Consider the following 25,614-nt stretch of genomic DNA (forward strand, 5'->3'; position numbering starts at 1 on the left):
CTATTTCTCTTTTATGGTAGATATCTTTGTTTTAAATTTGGGCTTTGGTAGGTGTCAATGTCTCTCAATGCGTTTAATTTCTGGAAGATGCTTAAAACGTTCCTTTAGAGCATCTAGATATTCGTGCCTTTTGCACTCTCTCGGGAGAAGCACTCCTAACTGCTCTGATGCTTTAGCTTTCCACAGGCGAATATTAGCATCATCACTTCCAGAGACAACATAAGTTGCATCACCACTAAATTTCACACAAAACATCCTTTGCATTCGTTTCGTATGGTAGATTTCTCTGCTGCGACCAGCATTATAGGGGAATATTCTCACTGTTTGGTCCCGTCACAAACTCCCGACCAGATGGAGAATAATCAATATCCACCACAGCAGACACATGGTCTTGGTGCACACATGTTGAAATATTCATTCTTCTCATATCATAGCTGTAGCAGTTGCAATCTTCATTAGCTACAGTGAAATTCATAGGTTCTCTTGGATTCCATGCAATAGCATTATTCCTTGTCTGCATAATTAACTTGTTCAAAGGTGATGCCATTCGAAGGTCATATAGAACAATACTGTGGTCACTGGCAGTTATCGCAAATATATCTTTCTCTGCACGATTAAACTGTACCGAAATGATAATATCATCCCCCAAGCGAAATTGTTTATCGGTCTTGACCTGTCATAATCCGAAATGTCAAATTGAGCCCCACCAGTTGCAAACACATTAATATCCCACTGGTAATCTATAGCCCTGAAAGTATTTTTTCCCACATAGGTTGCTAGTGGCTTTTGAACATTCTTTGAGCCATAACTTGATTCCCCAATGCTAGCAACTGGGATATCCCATAGTCTAACTGTGCAATCATCTCCGCAAGAAATAAGCTGCTCTCCTTCTGTAGGCACAGTCAAACCACGCACCACTCCTCTATGACTTAGAAATTGTGGAATTTTGCACCTGGCCGCAATGTCCCAGAGCCGAATATCTCCATCCAATTCGAAGAACCTATTTGGAGCAAAAGAAATGAAATTGTTTTGATTTCTATTGAAGCTGTGATGAATTTTTGTCTTCGAGGCTCTGTGTGCCGTGCACAAGCCCAGTGCGCCGCATTTCCTGGATGCGCTGCACCAGAGGAAAACTGCACTGTGGCAAATCACCCAATGCGTCGCGCGGCCTATGTGCGTCGCGCGCTTACCCAATGCGCCGTGCAGACTCATAAACACAATCTTAGTTTTCAGTTTTGCCCTTTCACAGCTTGAGATGATTTTCAAATGATCTCTTGAATGAAAATGACATTGATACATATAGAAATATCTTCATAAAGACATGGCTTTGATTTTGTGTTTGTAAAGACCCACTTTTGTCATGTTTTAAAATTGGCATTTCTTCACTTTTAATACAACTCTGTTCTTCAAGTTTCCTTTTTGATTTTTGGCTAAAATGATGGCTTCTTGGTTGATTTTTTGCAAGGATGATGGTGTTTGAACTTCGGAAAAGGATGACCAGAGTCTGTATTTGAAGTACTTCATGGCGGAAAACTTTAAAAATACATATTTATTACAAACAATTAATTTGACGATTTATTCTTCAAAACAGAGTTTTGAAGAAGAAACATCCTTGAGCATTATTGATGATAAGAATTTTGGAATGAAAACTTATTGAAGACATCCATGAAGTCATTATCTCCATAAAAATTCTCAAGATCTTCAATGAAACTACTAACGTGTTCACAACAGTTCTAAACTAAAGCTAAGGATGGATATGATTCTTTATACCTTTCGAAGAATATTGTATGAAAATCTTTTAGACAATAAATAGAAGCAGGTGCCAAACTTTCCTACCAAGATCAGGCTTCATCTTCCAGAGTAGCCATAAAAATTTTCATCAAACAATCTTCAGGAAAAATGATATTTAATCTATGCACATGAATGTGAAATTTCACCAGATGAAGAGCAGCGCCATTACCTTCCACATTTCTGAACATAGGCAAATTCTAAAGCCAATCCACCTTGGGCATTTTATTTGGAAAACTTGGGATGTGATCTCGGCTCATAGGAGCATATCTTTTTGCAACCCATTCCATCTTGAAAATCTTAAAGCTACTAATCTTCCTGCAGTGGAGTCACCATGAAGCATTGATTTCTAGATTTTTCAGTGAATGGAGTTGCCAGGTGAATGATTTCAGCCTTCTTATGTCTGATCGTTGTCCACCATCAACCATCAGATCTGAACTTGATACATGTACTGGGTCAATTAACAAGTTAGATGTCAAGTTTATAAGCTAGACTGGAGATTGAATGAAGCAGCATTTATCTACTTCGTTGATGCATAGCAAAAGTGTTTTGAAGACTACCTGGCATAACTTCAGGCTCCGTCTGTAGCTTGCAAAAAAAATAACACTAACAAGAAAACCATTTGTTCTTCCCCAATACGGTCGCCACTATGTTAGAGCCTAAATCTGCCTTAGGCTGAAGGAAGGCAAAATTCAGGATAACCACACACCACGCGAGCTAGCCCTACCAGAACAGGAGAGGGCTCTCTCCGGGTCACACTCAGTAAAAATAAACAATAGGGTCTGAGATGACTCAAAATGAATACTGATTTTAGGCTAGTAAATAAATATGAAAGAGGTAATTTAATGAATGACTGAATTTTCAGGGCTGTATGGGACAAAGGACAGCATGAGCTGGGAAATTGAATCAAAGACGCAGAGTACTTCGTGAGGCAAGATAGGCAAGAGGTTTAGCAATCAAACTGAAGTAATATGGAGTGGAAAGACTGTTGAGAGGTTGAAAAGGGCATAACCAATGAATCCTTTTCAAACAGAAGAAGACACACAGCGGATGAATGCTTTTCCAAGGCAGGGCAATAAACTGGATTCTACCTTTCCTACTTAAAAACATTCAACTGGAAATGATTATGAATGAACTATAAAACATAACAATATACATATGAAACAGAAAGAAGAAACATATGCTAAACTCATACCACATGAATCTCATGAATCAGAGCTGCATCAATTTATTAATTTCCTGGCCAAACTGTACAATGAAGCGCTGAGTTTTCTTCCACACCTTTCCCAGAACTCAGCCCCTTTACAAATGATTTTCAATACAATAAATAAACTCAACTATGAGAAAACAGATCGACCAAAAATAGGGGATTGTTTAATCATTATTAACAAAAGATGAAAAGCCACCCATCTGTAAAAGGAGCAGCGTTACATTTTCTACTCGAATCTGTTGATGACCAATGAAGAGGTGAAATCTGTAGGTGTAAATCCCTTCTAAATCGTAACTGCAGACAAAAATAGACCTCCAATCCTATTTCTCTTTTATGGTAGATATCTTCGTTTTAAATTTGGGCTTTGGTAGGTGTCAATGTCTCTCAATGCGTTTAATTTCTGGAAGATGCTTAAAACGTTCCTTTAGAGCATCTAGATATTCGTGCCTTTTGCACTCTCTCGGGAGAAGCACTCCTAACTGCTCTGATGCTTTAGCTTTCCACAGGCGAATATTAGCATCATCACTTCCAGAGACAACATAAGTTGCATCACCACTATATTTCACGCAAAACATCCTTTGCATTCGTTTCATATGGTAGATTTCTCTGCTGTGACCTACATTATAGGGGAATATTGTCACTGTTTGATCCCATCACAAACTCCCGACCAGATGGAGAATAATCAATATCGACCACAGCGGAAACATGGTCTTGGTGCACACATGTTGAAATATTCATTCTTCTCATATCATAGCTATAGCAGTTGCAATCTTCATTAGCTGTAGTGAAATTCATAGGTTCTCTTGGATTCCATGCAATAGAATTATTCCTTGTCTGCATATTAACTTGTTCAAAGGTGATGCCATTCAAAGGTCATATAGAACAATACTGCGGTCACTGGCAGTTGTCGCAAATATATCTTTCTCTGCAGGATTAAACTGTACCGAAATGACAGTATCAGCCCCCAAGCGAAACCGTTTATCAGTATTGACCTGTCATGATCCCAAATGTCAACTTGAGCCCCACCAGTTGCAAACACATTACTATCCCACTGGTAATCTATAGCCCTGAAAGAATTTTTTCCCACATAGGTTGCTAGTGGCTTTTGAACATTCTTTGAGCCATAACTTGATTCCCCAATGCTAGCAACTGGGATATCCCATAGTCTAACTGTGCAATCATCTCCGCAAGAAATAAGCTGCTCTCCTTCTGTAGGCACAGTCAAACCACGCACCGCTCCTCTATGACCTGGAAATTGTGGAATTGTGCGCCTGGCCGCAATGTCCCAGAGCCGAATATCTCCATCCAATTCGAAAAACCTATTTGGAGCAGAAGAAATGAAATTGTTTTGATTTTTATTGAAGCTGTGATGAATTTTTGTCTTCGAGGCTCTGTGTGCCGTGCACAAGCCCAGTGCGCCGCATCTCCTGGATGCGCCGCGCCAGAGGAAAACTGCACTGTGGCAAATCGCCCAATGCATCGCATGGCCTATGTGCGTCGCGCGCTTACCCAATGTGCTGTGCAGACTCATAAACACAATCTTAGTTTTCAGTTTCGCCCTTTCACAGCTTGAGACGATTTTCAAATGATCTCTTGAATGCAGATGACATTGATACATATATAAATATCTTCATAAAGGCATGGCTTTTATTTTGTCTTTGTAAAGACCCACTTTTGTCATGTTTTAAAATTGGCATTTCTTCACTTTTAATACAACTCTGTTCTTCAAGTTTCTTTTTTGATTTTTGGCTAAAATGATGGCTTCTTGGTTGATTTTTTGTAGGGATGATGGCGTTTGAACTTCGGCAAAGGATGACCAGAGTCTGTATTTGAAGTACTTCATGGCGGAAAACTTTAAAAATACATATTTATTACAAACAATTAATTTGACGATTTCTTCTTCAAAACAGAGTTTTGAAGAAGAAACATCCTTGAGCATTATTGATGATAAGAATTTTGGAATGAAAACTTATTGAAGACATCCTCATGATGTTGCTAGGAAAAGTATCCAATACGGAATGACCCTACCCACTCTAAGGGTGATAGTTCCTTAGCAACAATCAAAGCAAAGCTATCTAAGATTTCTTCTTTATGAGATGTAAGAGAGGGGAGAAAGGGATCCACTAACCGATGTCTTCCGCTAATGATTGATCCAATCTTCTCTCGCTGCTTGCTCCCAGCTCCTTGCTCTTTCACTGGCCCAGCTACACCAAGATCCTGCAAAATGACAAGAGAGGGAAAGTACAAGAAGCATACATTCATAATTGATTCAAGGATTAGAATAAATCAAATACACAAGTATAACAATACACCATTGAGACACATGCATATAGAAGAACCTCAAATGCTTTATTAATGGAAGAAGTAAGGTTCAGGAGGTGATACAACCATAAGAGGCCCAATCCAGCATCACCTTCCCAGCAGAAAGAAATCTCCTCTTCACCTCCTTCAAAGCAAATCACCCAATAGTTCTAAACTCAAACCAACAGCAATTCTTTACATTCACAAGATTCCAGCCCCCTAGATCTCATGGGAGAGAGATCCATATATAGGAGTTTGGAGAGAGGATGAGTCAGCCTGAGATGTGACTAGTGTCCTCTCCCACTCCAGTTCTTCTTCAGTTCTTGAGTCCACTTGGAGGTTCTTGCTTCCACTTGGAGATCTAGAACCTCTTACTCATCACCAGTCGAATTCCTTGATCCAAGTGTCATTTTGGAAGCTTCCTGGGCACTGACACATTGAGGAATGAGACTTCCACTTGTAAAATCTCGCTCAGCACAGGTAGCCTTTGTTGGAGTTGACATTCAACGCAGGTGGTCCATGGAGCAGTTGACATTCAGCGCAGATGCTCAGTGGAGCAGTTGACATTATCCAGAATTGCCTTGTTTTTGGGTAATTTTCAGTGGAGAACTTATTTGGATTGCTGTGGTTTGCTGACCTTGTTCCTCTAGGGGTAGGAACAACATGTTTAGGGACTTTGGATCCCTTAGATTATGGACATTTCATGCTTCATGCTGTAAGGCACAAAAATGTCTATAACAGTTGCCCCCTAAAGTATGAGGTCGTTTATCGGGTGAAATGCTTTATCAGGAGGATCCGAAGTTCATTCAATCACTGAGAGGTGACCTGTAATAAGATACAATACAATACATTATTTTTCATACTGCTTTCATGATCTAGCTGAGGCGGGCATTCCCATGCTCAGCCTTATAAATACATTTTTCTGTACATAGAACAGACAATCGTCTGATGGTAGACTGATAATTCTCTGCTGAAATTATCATCCTTTGAGTAGGATGATCATCTGCTGCACATGTCAATGTCTTTATTTCCTGAATATATATCGCATCCCGGATGGATGAAACTAGATCCGGGGTCTTCAAACTCGTCCGATCTTCACTCTAAGTACAAGTCGATCCATGTGAGAATTTCTTGGAGTCGAACATGGAAAGACATCGCTTGATTACCAGTCAATGATGTAAACTGTTAACAAGCGCGAGAGGAATCACCGATAATGATGATGACCCTCAAGGTACTGCAGTACAATTCACGTGGTGTGAATAGAGGACTTGGCGTCGAACACCACACAAAATCTTTCGGTCGAAGGTCATTGATGTATACCTGTCGCCGGAAGTGAGAAACTTGCCATTGAGGCATGCAAGCTTCAAAGTACTGAGGGGGGTGTTCCTAGATCAACTTCTTGGATAATGAGCTGATGTCGACAAGAAGCGATCCGTCACAGGAGGGCCTTAATGAATCCCACATCAGTGACACGGAACGGAGCTAGTGATTGTGATGAAGGTGAAAACGATCTGTGACATATGATTCAGGGTGGCGGTCATGAAAGGATGAAAGATGATGTATGGCAGTGGATGGGACACGGTTGACTCTTTCTGAACGACATCTCTTGAACATATAACGACACTGATGCGATGGATCGGTAGCATTACCCCAAATGTGGATGGTATGGCGAGACCATGGTGATGAGACCGGTGAATGAAACAACCCAACCCGATGTGGTACAGAGGAAAAGTGTCATGTTCAAGAGCGACTTGCTACCATTAAAGCTTTGAGGTTCTCCCAATTTTTCCCTAGTAATTTCTGACCAGTACCTCTTTATTTTTGTCAAGCTTGAGGAGGATAACATATGCTTGTTCTATAACCTGCCCTTCGGGCAAGCCCATCGCTATGTTTTAACGAGCCTAGCGATAGGGAAACTCGTTCTCGTCTAAAGACAAGTTTGTCTCTATTTAATGCATTTAACGAGTCTAGCGACAAAGACAACTCGGTCCTTTTCATTTTTAGAGAGTCTGAAAAGGTACGTAAAGTTAACTCCAAAGGTCCTTTTTCGTCATCTAATCCCTTAAGTCCGAAAAAGTATAAAACAATACAGAAGGGATGAATGTTCGATAGTTTTATCGAGCCGAACTAGACAAGCACTCGATCTTTTTGTGCAATAATCCCTCAGGTCCAAAAAGATTAAAATCTAGAGGAGGGATAGCTCTTCCAGTCACTTTAACGAGTTGGAAGGCCAAAACTCGGCAAACTTTTCATATTTTACGAGTCAGATGAAAAGAGCTCAAAGAAGACTCGTATTTTGAGGAACGAGTGATAAACAGGGATAGCAGCAGATTCCAGGTACAGGTTGGAATTTTCCAATCACGGCAATGTCACAAGGATGGCTAGGTGAAATCACTCTTCGCAGCTGTTCCTCAAAATAGGTAAACAATCAAGTGGATGTGAATGATCGGCCAAATGAAAAGTGGAGGTGACGGTGCAAACACGACCAAGGCTTTTATGGCTGATGAATTTACGGTCTCAAATGGTTATTTACCGGTTCATTTTTTCTGGATGAGCTTGAACTCTGGGGGAAAGCTTGCTCGTAGGTGCATTTATTTTTTAACGAGCATGAACTCTTGCTAAAACTGCTCAATTTTGCGTTTATTTTTTAACGAGCATGAACTTTGCTAAAACTGCTCGTTTGATATGGTCAATTTTATATTTTACCATGACTAGCTTTGCCCTTTTCAGAGATAGTACTATATCATCAATTGCTGCAACAAACTAGTTAGAAATGAATAACATGAGGTTAAAACTCTAATATTTTACTTTGAACTACGTAAAAAGAAATTAAAAAGTGTTTTTACCTCTCATTTTACCATTTCATTTGCATTTGGCTTGTTGGAGCTCTGGAGGTGCCTCTTCCTTTTGATTTTTCACCAGCTGATTTCGGGAGATTCTGTGGACGATTCTCAGCGCCGTCTGGACCAGGTAGGAGCTAAACCCTAGCTCTTTCTTTTCATGGTTTCCTTCTTCCATTCTGTGCCTGTTTTCCTGTTCCCATGAGCCCCTGGGTTTTCATTAGGGCGTTCTGCCATCAGCGCAGGTGGAACCTTGGTCAACTGCGTTGGGCGTAGAAAAGGACTTTTGTTGCACAGTTTTTGATGAAAATTTCGCTAGTTTCTCATCAAATCCAGGATCTTACTCCTCCTCTTGTTTGTTTTGCAGAGTTTATTGGAGCAAAATGACCCTTACATGGTGAGAACGAGAACATGAAGAAGAGGACATGATTGCCCTCCATGATCCTGTCACGGTGAACGCGCTGCGGAACTGTGGCCTGCTGAAATTCTTCCGTATCTCTAGCATGAGAGCACAGATATCCTTACTGCAGTACATGCTTGATGCTTGGGATCCTATCAACCAAGTATTCCAGATCAGGGGCAAGTCCATCCCCTTGACCATAGTAGACATTTACTTCTTGACTGGGTTGTCAAGGCGGGGTGCCCCCATTTCTTTGTCTGGTTCGGCCCGAGGGAGTGATTCCGTGAGAGATTATGTCCGCCAGTATTGCAGGGAAGGGTCCCAGCCGAGCAGAGACGGCAAGGTTGTTATCCGTGAGATTACTGACAGGTCTCTCAGGTCCATACTGTATACGATTGGTAGGATGGCCGGCAGTGCATCCCTTCATGTTGCCAACAGATCTTATGTGCAGCACGCCCTGGAGTGTCTTCAGCCGAAAGTATTCAACTGGTGTGATGCAGTACTTGTTCAGATGAAAAGTCAGTTGACCAAGGTAAAGGACGGAAAGCTGAAGAACTTTGGTTTTGGTTCAGTTTTGACCGCCTTCGCTTTGGAGAAGATACCACTGATGCAGCCTCAGTATATTGCACTCGACTTGCCTTCTCCCACCGAGCCACGCATGCAGAGGTGGGTTGACCACATGTCTAGACATGCTGGTCAATCTCAGATTACTTTCACTGATACCTTCTTCAGGTGGTTCGAGCGCCAGGAGATGGCCTTTTCCGAGTATCCATATGTTGGTATGGATTTCCGAGGTGATCCAGATTTGGTGCTACCGGATGGCGAGCAGTGGGGCGCTATTGGTAAAATCTTTGACCATATCACTGTCTACTGTTTTCATTTATAATGTCCTTGTGCTTTATTCTGCCAAGACTCTAATCAAACTCATGTGTGCATGCAGATGTTGGTCCTGTCCGTCCAGTAGTTCGCCCGAGAGCTCCAGTTGCTGCCCCAGCAGGGGAGGCTCCTGGGAGAGTTATTCTTCGCGACCTTGACTTGGCCGAGACTCTTGCAGCTGTGCAGGAGCAGGTTGAGGGCCTTACTCTTGGCATTCCGGATGTACGGATTGACGAGTTACCTTTACAGTTGCAGCGGCATACCACTGGTGTACCCAGACGATGGACTCGTCTCTTGCGCATGATTGCACAGGCCGTGACTTGCTATCATGAGCATCACTAGGCTAGGGTGCCCCCCAGCCATTTTGAATTTTGGGGTCGTATGACCGATTTTGTCTTGGTTACAGAACATTATATGTAAACCGTAAACAGATATATATTTTTGATTTTCGGAGTTTTATTTCAGTTTTTATGTGATCCATATGTGAAACATTGATGATGCTTCTCTTTTTATCAATTTTGCAAATGTCTATCTAACACATAGTTTGCTAATGAGTCGGTTAATGTGTTTAAGTTTCTGGAAATGTGTTGATATTGAATGAAATCAAACTGTCTTTCCAAGATTTTAACTCTTAGGAACTTGCGATAAATAGCTGGATTTCGGACAGAGTAGGTACCAGTGAGTTGTAGTACTACGAGCTGTGAGTCTAGCCTGACAATTAGTCGGCGTATGCCATGGGTGATGGCATCAGAGAGCAGTTCTATCAACGCGCTATACTCAGCGATGTTATTCGTTGATTGACCAATACATACCCCTCTGAAACTCACTAACTCGCCGCTTGGATCAAAAATGGCCCATGCTGCAGAGGATAGGTTCCTCGAACTACGAATCGCTCCGTCGGCATATCCAACCCACGGTTCCAATGGATTTGACATCTGCAATAAATGTAAAAAGTGGATTACTTAACCGAAATAAACACTTTAGCGAAAACAAAAATGTAACAAAAGCATGCAGGTTACTACTAGGCATAGTAACGCTTAAGGTACAACCCGTTGCGGGGTTGCGCCAGTGGAATTTCGTCATAATCCATTAACTCGTAGGCTCCTTTTGCTAATACTCTTTTAACAATATAGGGGCCCATCCATAAAGACTTAAATTTCCCAGCTCCTAGCTTATCGGATTCTTGGTCATAAAGCAAGACCAAATCACCTTCTGAGAAGACACGGGGTTTGACATTTTTGTCGAACTGCGCCTTGACTTGTTTCTTATGGGCTTTGTTAGCCAACGCGGCATCATGACGGGTTTCATCCAATTGGATTAATTCCAAGAAACGAGCCTCTTCTTCCGAAGTTCCGGGGAGGAGATCAATTGCGAGTTTAAGAGACGAAATTTCACACTGGATTGGTAGGATTGCTTCCAGGCCATACACCAGTTGGAACGGTGTGAACCCAGTCGCATTTCTTACCGACGTTCGGTATGCCCACAAAGCCGAGTACAGGATTAAATGCCATCTTCTTTTGTGAACCCCAACCATCCTTTGCAGCATGCGCTTCAGGACTTTGTTGATTGCTTCAACTTGCCCGTTAGCTTGCGGATAGTATGGGGTAGAGCTGTCGTGAGACAACCCTAGTTTGGCAGCTAATTCAACCATCATGTGATTGCGAAAATGCGATCCATGATTGTGACTATGGCCTGCGGTACACCGAACCTGGCGACTACATGATTGAAAAAGAATAGGGCAGATGTTTCACCAGTATTATCCAATGTAGGCATCGCCTCGGCCCATTTGGTAAAATAGTCAACATGATCTGTGACTATGGCCTGCGGTACACCGAACCTGGCGACTACATGATTGAAAAAGAATAGGGCAGCTGTTTCACCAGTATTATCCAATGTAGGCATCGCCTCGGCCCATTTGGTAAAATAGTCAACATGCCCCCCGGTTGAGGTGGGGTTACATTGCATGAAATCGATGCCCCATTTGGCGAAAGGCCCCACAGCTACTATTGGTTGTAAAGGAGCGGGGGGTCTTCTGGTTTTGCTATCAAAAATTTGACAAGCATGGCAACTTCTGACTGCGGTTATGCAATCTTTGAACATTGTTGGCCAGAAGTATCCTGCTCGTAAGATTTTTTGTGCTGTAGCATATCCAGATTGATGCCCCCCACAGGCGCCTGAATGACACTCATTCAGGGCTTTTTCGGCTTCCTCATGGGTGAGACACCTTCTCAGAACCGTATCGACACCACGACGGTAAAGCGTATCACCGACGATCATGTAGTCTTTTGCTTGGTATCGAATGCGTTTTTGTTCTGAGTGGGAGGTGTTTGGCCGAAACCTTTGGGTTTGGAGATAAACTATTATATCTCCATACCACTCATCATTTGCCGATATCAGAAACAAACTTTCGTCCACGATTGATTCTTGGGATGTTTCATCGTTGGACGACGATGGGAGATCGCATAATAATTCTGCGAAGACCAAAGCTTTCTTTGATTTGGATTTTACAAATTCCAGATCAAACTCTTGAAGGATTGCTATCCATTTTGAATATTTTCCCCCAAGCAACTGTCGCGACAGTATATATGTCATGGGGTTGCAATCTGACAAAACGGTAGTCTTCCGGAAGAGGACATAATGTCGAAATCTTTGTATCGCTTGAACAGCAGCAAGTGCTAGCTTTTCAACATAAGAATATTTACTCTCTGTATCATTTAAGTTTTTACTTAAATAATATATAGGGTGTTCAATTCCATCGACTTCTTGAACTAAAACCATCGCAATGGTCGTATCTGCTGCAGCTAGATACAGGTTAAAGTCTCTTTGATAGTCTGGGGCATACATTAATGATGCTTTTACTAGAGAATCTTTCAGAGCATCAAAGGAAGCTTGCGCAACCTGGTCCCAGACAAAAGGTACATCCTTTTTCAAGAGACGGGTATAACCTTTAGCAAGTTCTGCGTAATTTGGAATGAACCTCCTCAGAAAGTTTGCTTTCCCTTGGAGTTTCTGAATCTTAAGCAAATTCGAAGGTGGAGGCAAATTAATGATTGCCTGAACCTTGCAAGGGTCGAGACGAATCCCATCCTTGGAGACTACAAAGCCAAGTAAACGACCAGAACTGACGCAAAACACACGTTTGTGCGGATTGAGTCTTATCTTGTAGTGTCGACAACGTAGAAATATCGCTCTTAAATGTTGCAGATGATCAGTCCACTTTCGCGAATGAGCCGGAAGATCGTCGAGATAAGGTTGAACGATGTTCTTGATGTCGTGGAAAGCATAATTCATTGCTCTCTGAAATGTCGCCCCTGCGTTCTTCAAACCAAAGGGTAATTTTCGATAAGCGAATGTGCCCCACGGACAAATAAATGCAGTCTTTGACTGGTCCTGTGGGCGGATATTTATTTGATTATACCCGGAAAATCCATCCATAAATGAAAAGATTTCACATCCGGCGCATTCATCAATTATCTGGTCGATGAAGGGTGTAGGGTAGTTGTCCTTTGGACAAGCTTGATTTACATCCCTATAATCAACGCACACTCTTATTGTTCCTTGTTTTTTCATAACAGGGACAATATTCGATACCCAATCGGTTAGAGGAACCGGGTAGATGAAACCAGCATGGAGAAGCTTTTCAACTTCTGCTTTAATGGCAGCGGCTTTCTTGGGGTGCACCTGCCGAGGTCATTGTCTTACTGGTTTGACATCAGGATACATCTTAATTTCATGTTCAACGATACTCGAGTCAATGCCTGGCATTTCATCATATGACCAAGCAAAGACATCTCTGAATTCGCGAAAAAGAGCGTTATATATTTCCAGTTCTGAAGGGGAACAACCTTTGCCGACATAAATATTCTCTACAACATCTGTTTTGGTCGAGATATTTATGGCTATAGTCTCTTCAATATTGGATAGGTTCCACTCGGAATCCACCGTATTTACAGTATTTGATAGGAATTCAAACACTGAAGGGTGATAAAGGTCATCTTGAGTATCTTCTGGAAGAAGGGAACGATGGTGGCTATCATTCCATGGTGCCCCCTCAATCAACATTGATTGTAGGATTCCTTCGTCACTTCCATGCACTCGTGACCAGGGATCCAAAGGGGTACCATATTCTCTAGACCTATCTACCCAAACGCTTGACGAGCATTGACTTGGGTTCGCCTCCCATGCCTGAAACATTGATTGCTACAATATTTCTATAGGGCTTGGGGGCAAAACCATTGCATGATCCATGTTGATACCGCCTTCCGCGATTTTCGTGGAAGATATCATGTTGCAGGTTGCTACCAACGCTATATTTCCTATGTATACAGGAGATGGAAGCGCGAAAGTTCCCATCATGGTGGGGTCTTTCAATAGGCCTACTCCGATATCTTGAAGCGTGTGGTCGCTTCCATGGATCATGGGAATGCTTCCTGTAACTTGTGAACCATTAGGGAGGAAGTTTTGTTGGTCGACGACCGTAATCCCCCCTTCAAAAGGGAATGCGATCTTCCTAAAATAAGTCGACACAACAGCTGCCATGGCATATATCCACGGTCTTCCCAGTAGGATGTTGTAATCAAGATTCCCATCGATGACTTCAACATCTATTTCTACTGTTTTTCCACCTAGTTCAACCTTCAAGTTATTTAGGATACCGTAAGGGGTATATGTCCTACCATCGAATGCTTTCAATGTTGTCGAAGATCTTGACAAGGTTGGCGACCCTAAAGTTTTCCAGCAACTCATCGACATAATACATGTAGATGCCCCCTCATCAATAATTGTTCTGTGAACAGTTTTGTTGAGGGCTTTCACTTGAATAAGGAAAGCTAGTTGAGCTGGCAACTGAGGGTCGTATCCTTTGTGATCAAAGGATACAAGATTGGAATCCTTAGGATCAACCCCACCAATGGCTGATAACAACGCCTGCCTTTGGGATGGACAATTTTGTAGTACTTCAAGAGTCGACATAGCGGATGGCGATTGTGCCAAATCTTCCACTATGTTATAATGCTGTGCCGCTCTGGCGCGAGGATTAAATGTCGACTTGTGTACTACTCCCTTTGGCGGTTTTATTGTTAATTCAGGAATTATGGGTGGGACGACTTCTGTCGAAGTTTTTGTCGAACTACTTGGTTGATCTTTACCTTTGTCGTTCGACAGTTGCGGATTCACGTAATCTTTGTTCCTTGTCGAAATCAAAGCATCATTCTGTTGCTTGGAGATTGACAACATTAGCACTTGCGACGGGGAAGCATTTCCACTATTAACCAGATTTTGACCTGGTTTAGGAAACGGATCAGTTAACACTACTGAGGTTTGCGAACTCTTAAAGAATCTTTTAAGCTCAGCTTTGTATGGACATTCTCTCGTCCAATGATCCTCATCGCATATCTGACACCCTAAGGGGGGTGGTTTCCTATTTCCAGGAGGGTTTGAAGAAGTTTTTTCAGGTGATGACTCACCTTGTTTCTTCTTCTTCCCTTTGTTTTTCTTCTTCTTGCTTCCTGGTTGATTGGTTTCTTTGCCTTTATCTGCTGATATGGCATTTACTTCCGAAGCAAGAATTTCTTCATTTGCATTTTGATCTGAAGTCTTACGGGCTTTCTGAGATGAAGCCTTTTTCGACTTCGCGCTTGCAGTGCCAATCACGCCATCGCCGGTATGAGAGTCAATATTCGATTTAGGAGGAGGAGGAATTGAGAATTCAGGTCTAGGGGCGTCAGGTATTTTGTCGTAGAGCGTGCCAGACTGAGTATATACAAGTCTAGATATTGAGCACGAGCAATAACTTGCTCCTCCGTTACGACTCCCCCCTTGGCCACATCTTCCGTTATAGCCGGAAGTAACGATTTGATAAACCATTCAGCTAATAGCTGATCGGGAATGTACGTTTTCACCATCCTACGACGACGACGCCACTCATGTATATGATCAGATATGTGAGTAGTTGTTGTCTGCTTGAAGTTGGTTAATATTTCGGTTCCCGTTTCATACCTTATCGGTAATTGAAAATGGGTTAAGAAAGTCGTGGCTAAGGAGCTGAAATTGTCGAAAGAGGCTCTTGGCAATTCAATATACCATTTAGCCGCTGGACCTGTCAATGTCCTCTGAAAGAGGCGAAGCCTTATCGAATCATCGTTTAGAGTGTTCGATGAACACCACAGATGAAAAGTCATCACGTGATTCGACGGGTCTTCACCTGGATTTCCATTGAATTTAGGAATGTCCGAAGGAAGTTTGTGAGGAATCGCTGGCCACCAAGGGGCATAAGCAATCGGATCGTTTGTCAACCGATGTAAATCGGGTAACTCTAGAGTTGCCACGAATGGTAACTGTTGACTCAGATTAGGTGAAGCATACCCAGGATACGATGGAATCGCCTGAGCAGTTGGTCTTTGCATACCAGCATAATGTAATTGATGTTGGTATGATTGATACGGTTGGTGGACTACACCACTGTAAAGTGGTTGATTTTGACCGTTTTGGATATACGGTTGTCCACTGTTCGCAAAAATCTGCTGCTCAGAACCTTGGTATACTTGCTGGAATTGCGGTTGTTGGTACTGCACCAGCCACGGTTGTGAAGCCATGTGCTGTTGTGCTATACTAACCGTTGGACCAAGATGTGGGGTAATGGTACCCGTTTGTACTTGTGTCGCCCCGCCAGTTGGCGATTGTGGTTGAGTCACAGGGTCAAAGGGCTGTTGCATTACAACCTGAGAAATCTGAGGTTGACATACAACAGGCATCGTTTGAACTTGCGACACGGTTACAATCGCTGGTGTTGTCGGGATGTTCGTCACAGGTACACATTGTTGCATAGAATACACAACTCTTGGTTGCTGGGGTAGCATAGGTACCCAACCACTTGTCGTAATTCCAGTATAACCTGAATACTGTTGTGAACTCCCGTATGGGTAACCTCCCGGAGGGGGTAATGAAAGGGCATACTGCCCCCCATACGGTGGTGATCCGGCACTGAAAGGAATCGTTAACCCTTGAGGGCCGGATTGCCCAAACTGACCTCCAAACGGATCAATTTGTTGAGTTCCAACATAAGAGTTACCGGGTATTATCCCGGAAGAACAAACAGGAACAGACCACATTGTCGTTATAGCCCCTGAAGGGGCTCCTTCCAGCTGTTGAGAGCTAGTTGGGACAGATGGTATGCCGGCAAACATTGTCGGAGTGACGGCAGGAGGTTCTGCTGTCGCTGTGTCATTTGACACAGTCCTAGATGTTGACGGTTGTTCAGACATTTTGAGTCTATCCAATAGATTGCCTAGCGATTCTACAGGAACTTCCCCTGGTGATAGGCTAACTTCTGATGTAGAGGGAAATAGAGTGACCCCTACTCCAAAATGGGTTGGAGTAGTTGCTTGCGGATCTTCTACAATTTCCTCTATCGCAATCAGACCAGGTGGAAGAGGAAGACCGTCAGGTCCGTAAAATATTTCTGGTGCCGAAGAAGGGGTTGACTCGACAGCGACAGTTGTTTGAAGAGCAAGACTCTCTGAACCGGTTACAGATGGAACTGATTCAGTAATGCAAGTATTTGCTCTCAGACTAGGATCAGTGTTACTGTCCCACTAGAGCTGTTGAACTTCTTCAATAGAGGCAGGGTTCCCAGAAATGTTTGGAGTAACCGGAACCTCAGATATTGTTGGAACACTTGTTCTAACTTTGATAGGAGATTTTGAACCGGTTAAACGAGTTCGCTTTGTCCGTACTGTTTTCGATTCCGGAGACAAAGACGGTTGACTCGTAAGCCTCCGCGAACGACGGGGTTTCAATTGACTTTCTTCCACGATTGCGGATTACTCGATCAACCAAAATACAAAGGGGAAAATGTGTTTCCGAATTAAATGAATTTTAGACGCTTTTAGACACAACTTGCTTTTTCACTTTTTAAGAGTCGAGAAAAAGCTAAAGATGACTCTAGTCTCCTTCGATGTTTTAATGAGCCCGAAGTGACAAATGCTTGGATGGACTTTTTCAGTTATAGAGTTTGAAAAAGGCCAAAAGAAACTGCTCTGGAGTTCTAGGCAGAGGGTGTGCCAAACCTTTCGCAAAACCACAAAATACGTTTTACGGTACAGGTGGTCGATCTTCGTGAATGCTGTGTTCACTGCATTGCGATCAGTAGGGCAGCCGACACGGCTTCCTATGGATAAAGGCTTTATTCCTATAGGGGTCTCCCAATATATACGCGATGGTACGTGGGAGCACAAGTCCGTATTGACACTTATCGCTTCACCGTGGAGGAATCACCCAACCACTCAATGCTAAGATATCACGTTTAACGACGCCGGAACACATCTCTAGCTTAGACCTCTATGTGTTTGTGTTATGTTTCAAAGCGTTGTTATGTAAATTCAATTTATTTTAGGTTGATCTTGTTTAGCAGTTTGCCTTTATGGATCACCACGAGATGTATGGTACAACTCCTAAATGCAGTCTAAAGATGAGAAGCAAGCTTTTTCAATCTTTTCAGCTTATGAAAATCTTAACTAATGAGGGAAAAGAAAGACATCATATTTTCACACAGATCATAGAGCACACACTGATGCACTTTTTCCTAAATCAACATGCAAGCTGTCAAAATGCACATGCACAATGCAGGTATTTCTTTTCTCTTTCTTAATGTTGATGTATTACAAAAAGAAAGCTGTTGTATAACTTTGAATTCAATTTCAAGTGAAAACAAACAAGCTTTTGTCCAAAATCAAAAGACACCTTAAGATTTACTTGTTTCAACACTAGAAATACATAAATCAAACCATATGACGAAAGCAAAAGCTCAATCAGCTATGAACAGCAACCAAACTAACCCTTAAGATCAAAACGACACTTATCACAGGTCTAGATCTAAGAGGTCACAGCAAGACTAGTTCACTTTCGTTATGGGAAACTGCAGATGATTGAAGAAACACACAAAGAACAAATACAGTTTCTTTATACAACCGAGGTGGAATAGTGGCAAAGAAAGGTGGTTTCAGATAGGTACATTGACTGATAACAGGCTGCAAAAACAAGGATGAAAACAGGGCAACAGAAAGCAGAGAACCCCAGTTGCTCAAGGCCTAACTGGTTCAGCGCAACCTCAACACTGTCAGTTTGACATTCAGCGCAGGTAGCCTTCACGGGACCTGCGTTGAAATGCAGACTGCCTTCACAGTAGTTGCACTGAAGGAGAAACTCTCGTTTCTCCTGGGTTCTGGATCACAGATTGCTCAAAAATCAACAGTTTTTGGCCAAATCAAAGCTACCAATCAAGTACACATTAAAGGATGATTCAAAGGAGGATGAAAAGCTATCACTAAGAGCTGTTCAGAGTCCTTGTGGATCAGCTCTTCAAATCATAAACATGCCCAGAAACTGAGCTAGAGTAGTTGCCCTCTACTTTGGATTTGAAAGATCCAAATGCAGTTCGATTCGGTACTCCCTGTGTTTAGGAAATGAATAGCAAAAACACAAACAACCAATCAAGATACGATCCCCAGCGGAGTCACCAATTTTTTGTTGGGAAAAGTATCCAATACGGAATGACCCTATCCCACTCTAAGGGTGATAGTTCCTTAGCAACAATCAAAGCAAAGCTATCTAAGATTTCTTCTTTATGAGATGTAAGAGAGGGGAGAAAGGGATCCACTAACCGATGTCTTCTGCTAATGATTGATCCAATCTTCTCTCCTTGCTGCTTGCTCCCAGCTCCTTGCTCTTTCACTGGCCCAGCTACACCAAGATCCTGCAAAATGACAAGAGAGGGAAACTACAAGAAGCATACATTCATAATTGATTCAAGGATTAGAATAAATCAAATACACAAGTATAACAATACACCATTGAGACACATGCATATAGAAGAACCTCAAATGCTTTATTAATGGAAGAAGTAAGGTTCAGGAGGTGATACAACCATAAGAGGCCCAATCCAGCATCACCTTCCCAGCAGAAAGAAATCTCCTCTTCACCTCCTTCAAAGCAAATCACCCAATAGTTCTAAACTCAAACCAACAACAATTCTTTACATTCACAAGATTCCAGCCCCCTAGATCTCATGGGAGAGAGATCCATATATAGGAGTTTGGAGAGAGGATGAGTCAGCCTGAGATGTGACTAGTGTCCTCTCCCACTCCAGTTCTTCTTCAGTTCTTGAGTCCACTTGGAGGTTCTTGCTTCCACTTGGAGATCTAGAACCTCTTACTCATCACCAGTCGAATTCCTTGATCCAAGTGTCATTTTGGAAGCTTCCTGGGCACTGACACATTGAGGAATGAGAATTCCACTTGTCAAATCTCGCTCACCGCAGGTAGCCTTTGTTGGACTTGACATTCAACGCAGGTGGTCCATGGAGCAGTTGACATTCAGCGCAGATGCTTAGTGGAGCAGTTGACATTATCCAGAATTGCCTTGTTTTTGGGTAATTTTCAGTGGAGAACTTATTTGGATTGCTGTGGTTTGCTGACCTTGTTCCTCTAGGGGTAGGAACAACATGTTTAGGGACTTTGGATCCCTTAGATTATGGACATTTCATGCTTCATGCTGTAAGGCACAAAAATTTCTATAACACATGACCTGTGGGCGTTATTTGACATTCTGAAGACACACCCTAGGCCTAGAAACTGAAATGACTCTTTTTGACCAAAACACCTTCTATGACTGTAAATGGCTGAAATCAACTTTAATGGACTTTGATAAATTTTGACCAAACCGACAGGTATAAACATGGGGGAAACGAGAAAACAAAGCCCTTTCGTTAGACAATGGCATGGCCCTAACGAAATGCAGATGAATGAGTTGAACGAGACACCTAAAAATGAAATGCAATAAGAGAAATGATCTTTGATGGAGGGATAAACAGATCGCCTCTAACAGGTGCCTTGGAAGGAGATTCTTTCCCTTTGGCAGAGGGTGAATCTTCAATGGTAATTGGAACTTTTGAAGAGGGCTGAGGTTTGCCTGTTTTAATTCTTGTTCTTTTCCTAGCCCTGAAATACATGGAGGTCTGTCTTTTCCTATTTTTCTTTGGCTTGATTGGTGTACTGAGGGTAGTGAGGGTAGCTGCTGCCTCCCTTTCCAAAGTATCAAGGTACTCTTCTCATTGCTCTTCCTTTTCTGCCTCTTTTTCTCCTTATGTCTCTTTTTCTGTCTCTTCTTTTGTCTCTTTTTCTATCTCTTTTTTTGTCTCTTCCTACTCTATTTCTTCAGCTCTCTCCTCCTTTATTTCAGTTCCTTCCTCCTTCCTTTCTTGTTCTGCTATGTCACCGCTAGCTCCACCTTCTCCCCCTTGCTGTTCTTCCTCCTCATTGCTGGTAGGGCTGACATCATAGGTTAAGGCCTTTATGTCATCCTCAGCTGTCATGTTTTGGAAAACTTCCCATGCTATAGGGAGTGTAAAGGTATGGAGGGCTTCCTCTACTAGGATCTTGATTAAGCCATGGTGAGCTAGCTGCTCTGAATTTCCTACTTGTACCTTGGTGCTGAGTCAATGAGGGATTGAAGGAGGAAGTAAGAGATATTGAGCTTCTGAGGTGCTGGAGTGTCCATGCTATACCTTAATTCTTGGAGGATTCTAAAGTGATAACCATAAACAATGTTGTACCTCCCCTCATAGAAAATGTATTTGATTATTTGATAGCTAACCTCATCCCAGGGATATGGTATGCTAGCCCTTCTAATGCCATTTTTATCTTCAATAGGGGTTTCATTATTTTGGAAAAAGTTCTTCTTGGCAGCCTAGCCAATTGTTTCTCATATTTACTCCAAGGCAGCCCAAGAGGAAGGGTAGTGATCCTACTGATAAATTCAGGGGTTATCTCCATGGAAAGACCTCTAATGGTGACAGTGGCATGAGTTCTTGTGTGAGGGACCAAAGAGAGAGAAAACTCTTGGGAAATTTCCTCATCAAACCCTTGAAATTTCCCAAAGAAATTCATCCAGTTTTCCCTTGTGAAGATGTCCACCACTTGAGGATGTGCATGGAGCCTAGTGGAGTTAGTGGGATCCTTTCTCATAAACCCTCCTGTCATATTGTCTATACTCTTTTGGAAAACCAAATATGGAGGTGGAGACAAAGAATTTTGAGAAAAACAGAGAAACAGAGGAGACTGTGTGTTTTTTTTAAATAAGTAGATTTTTTTTTTTTTTTTTTTAATGTATTTTCTCCTCTCCTAAAGACTTATTTCCTCCTCAAATTGAGACCACTTCTTTCATATATTGATATTAAATAGGGGACATGCATGAACCCTACCTCTTCAGACTGAAATTCGTGCTAGAAATCGTGTTTTCTCCCTTCAAAACGACTCACTGCCCCTCCTGTAGAAGCCTTTGTCCCTCCTATAGATTTCTTATAGGTGCTCCAGTAGAAAACACTGAGAGCAAGAATATGGGAGAGATCAATGGAGGACAGTGGTTACGAGGTTGTGGGGGCACAAGGAGACTGTTGTAGCTGGGCTACGAGGAGAGAATGAAGGAAAAGGTGGTGAGAATGCTCACGGAGTACTTATTACCCTTTATGGATATTTTCGGTGATGAGTGTTGAGCTAGCAAGGTATACGTTGGCCACATTCGGACCGTTGGTCCCCACCTTCTTGGTCATCATGTCCCCTCCTCATAATCATCCCTCATTATTGCATTGGAGTTCACGCTTCCTCCACTACCTGCCCTTGGCATCTTGTGTTGGAGTTGACTATGCGCACGTGTGGGTGACATCTCGAATGCGTGGAGTCAACTAGATGAAGGTGGCCAAGTTAACTGACCACCTTTCCCTCGTTCAACCTCAACCATATCATTGCTTTTGCATGAATTCTAATAACACAAATGCAAGCAGAGGATTTACTTAGTTACTTACCTATGATCCGAGTGTATTTGCTATGAGGTGTTGTGGCTTTCTCTGCTGCATGCTTTTATTTCCCTTTTTGCATGCTGTCTCTGCTTGCTGATGTGTGGTTGTGTGGTTGTGTGCTTGTGTAGGTTCTTCTCTGGCTGGATCTGAGCTTCAGGTGCCTTTTCAACCTTCATGTTTGCACTCTTTTGTTGTTGGTGTTGGATTTCTATGGGATCAACTGCTACAAGAATTCCTGCAGGAGCTCCTGTAGCTGCTTCTCCCCTTAAAACTTCAACGTCTTCCTATGCTTGGAGCTCGAGGATGATGCTAGAGCTATAGATAAATATGGAGAGGTATTAGGTAGGCTTCAAGTGAGGTTGATGGTGCTTTTTCCTCTCATTTATTATTATTATTATTATTTTTTTTTTTTTTTTAACTGAAAAACTATTTTTCTATGTTTTTCTTGGACAGGAAGAAAAATGATGCTTGGGGTGTGATGCAGGTTTAGAAATGATGGCAAGGAGGTTTGAAGATTGTAGGAGGATTATAGGTTCTTTATGAAGCTTCTTTGTCCCTCAAATTGCCTTCTATAGCCACTTTTGGCTCTCTGTAATTCCTATAGGAGCCTCCTCTAGAAAACACAATTTTTGAAAAAGAGGTACAGTGGGGTGAAAGAAATGCCAAAAATGATGGAGGAAGGTGTGGAGAAGATGAGATGGGTGCTGGTATGAATGTCAGGGTCCCCTTGGCACCTTCTTCTGCTCTCTGTAGTCCTCCTGCAAACCTGCAATGCAACAAAAAAATTCATTTTCTTTCTCCGTTTTCTTTTTTTTTTTTTTTTTTGAAAACAACTAGGGCACCTCAAAGAGGTTTTCACCCTAATTGCCTGCCTTGGGTGCCTCCAAGGGAGGTTTTCACCCAGGGATCTTATTCTTTTTTTTCCCTCTTTCTTTCATCACTAGGCCACCTCGGAAGAGGTTTTCGACCCAATGATGGGACTCAAGCGCCTCATGGAGGTTTTCACTTGAGTCCTTATTTTTTTATTTTTTCCTTTTCTTCAGTTAGTGGGTGAAGTGGAAGCTAAAACATGCTCCAATACTGTCCCTGTTTTATTCAAATCTTCAATGAACTCTCACTTGGAGAGGGGTTTCTTGTAGACTTTGAAACAATGTCCATTGACAAGCATGGGGATGGCTTCATCATCAATGGTTCTGATCAGAACTGAACCATTGTCATTGCATATCTCCATAGTGTAGGGTCCTAGCCATCTTGTCCTTAGCTCGCTTTTGAAATATTTGTATCTTGAATCACAGAGTAGTGCCAAATCTCCCTCTTGGAATTGCTTCTCCTTGATATTTTTGTCATGCCATATCTTTCTCTAAAGCTGAACTACCTCTATATGGGAAAGGGCTTGCAATCTGTATTCATCTAATCCATTGAGCTGAAGTAATCTCTCCTTCTGTGCATAGCTGAGGTCTGGGTCCAGATAAGCTGCCATCCTTAGGGTATTGAATTCAAACTCTATTGACAGCAAAGCCTTCTTCCCATAGACCAGTTCATAGGGTGTGAACCCGATGGTGGTATTCCATGTGGTGTTGTAGGCCCAAGTGGCCTAAAATAATCTGTCCACCCAGTCTTTTCTGATGCTGCTCACTACCTTGGTTAGGATCCCTTCCAATGCTCTGTTAGTGACCTCCACTTTCCCATTGGCTTGTGGATGGTAAGGGGTGGAAGTCCTATGCTTGATCTTATGATGTGCGAGCAGGTCTTCAATTAGGTTGAAAGTGAACTGACTGCCTTGATCTGTGACCAACTCTCTCGGATACCTAAACTTGTAGAATATGTTTTCTCTCAAAAACTCAGCTAGTTTTTCCTTTGTCACTACTTTGATTGCTTTTGTCTCTGCCCACTTTGTCAGGTAGTCGGTGCACACAATGACGTATTGTTTTTGCATTTAAGGAGGTCTGATAGGGCCCATAAAGTCAATGTTCCACTTCTCAAATGGCTCAAAGGTCACTTGAGGTTGCATGGGCATCTCATCCTTTGGAGCTGACACTGATCACACTGGATTGTATATCTCCTCACATCCTGATGAAGAGTGGGCCAGTGATAGCCTACTTGCAATATCTTGAAGGAGGTTCTTTTTGCTACAAAATGACCTCCACAAGGCCCATCATGAGAGGTTAGGAGGATGTCAAAGCCTTCCTCCTCCCTGACACATCTTCTCAAGATTTGATTTGGGCCAAGTATGAAGAGATTTTCTCCAATCCAGGTGAAATGGGCACTTTTCCTTACTATCTTGCTCTTCTCTTTTGAGGATAGGTGTGGTGGGAACTGTGCTAAAACCAAGTAGTTTGCTATATTAGAAAACCATGGAGAGAGTACTAATATAGAAAATAGATGTTCATCTGGCATTTGGTCATCCACTATTCCTTCTTCACTTGCAGGCAAATTTACTCTAGACAAAAAGTTAGCAACAACATTTTCTTTACCAGGATTATCAATAATGGTCAGATTAAACTACTACAGTAAAAGCAACAATCTAATAATGCAAGCATTTACATCTAGTTTGTTCATTAAATATCTAATTGTAGCATGATCAGTGTGCACACAGGTTTGATAGCCTGTGATATAATGTTTGAATTTTTTTAAGGAATGCATGATAGCTAGGAGTTCCTTCTCGGTCACTATATAATTTAACTCTGGCTTTGACAAGTTTTTGCTTATAAAGTATATGGCATAAGGTAACTTTTCATAAATTTGTCCTAAGGATGCTCCTATTGCTTTGTTTGAGGTATCTGTGTGAATGTGGAAAGGTATGGCCCAATTTGGGCCTCTGAGAATTGGGGTAGTCACTAACTTTCTCTTCAAGGTATCTAGGGCTTCCTGACAATTTTCTGACCATATGAACTCAACATCTTTGCCTAAGAGGCCAAACAAAGGAGAGGCTAGCTTGCTAAAATCTTTAATGAATCTCCTATAATATCCAGCTAAGCCCAGGAAACTTCTAACATCTCTCACCTTTTGAGTAGGTGGGACCCTTTGGACGATGGCAATTTTGTTGGGGTCCACCTGCTGTCCTTGCTGAGATATTGCATTACCTAACACGGTCCCTTCAGTCACTAAAAATTCACATTTTTCCAAACTAAGGGATAGGTTCATCTCAATACACTTGTCTAGAACTTTTCCTAGGTTAGATAAAGCTTCCTGAAAGTCAGAACCATAAAAAGTAAAATCATCCATGTATATTTATATTGCATCATGAACTAGTTCAGAAAATATACTCAATACTGCTCTTTGGAAAGTGGTTGGAGCGTTGCAAAAACCAAAAGGAAGGACCCAGTATGCAAAAGTACCCCAAGGACAA

At 42.1% G+C, this 25,614-nt stretch overlaps 2 pseudogenes; both read right to left on the reverse strand.

Annotated features, from left to right (window-relative positions):
* LOC149210459 (uncharacterized) lies at positions 1-1,212 on the reverse strand (annotated as a pseudogene).
* A 2,106-nt stretch (positions 1,213-3,318) lies between these two features.
* LOC149210460 (uncharacterized) overlaps positions 3,319-25,614 on the reverse strand; it is a 29,681-nt pseudogene continuing 7,385 nt past the window's right edge.

This window comes from Pinus tabuliformis, chromosome 1_2 (assembly GCF_031772625.1).
Source record: "Pinus tabuliformis cultivar Carrire ecotype Pingquan chromosome 1_2, CPIR1, whole genome shotgun sequence".
Taxonomy (NCBI): Eukaryota; Viridiplantae; Streptophyta; class Pinopsida; order Pinales; family Pinaceae; genus Pinus; species Pinus tabuliformis.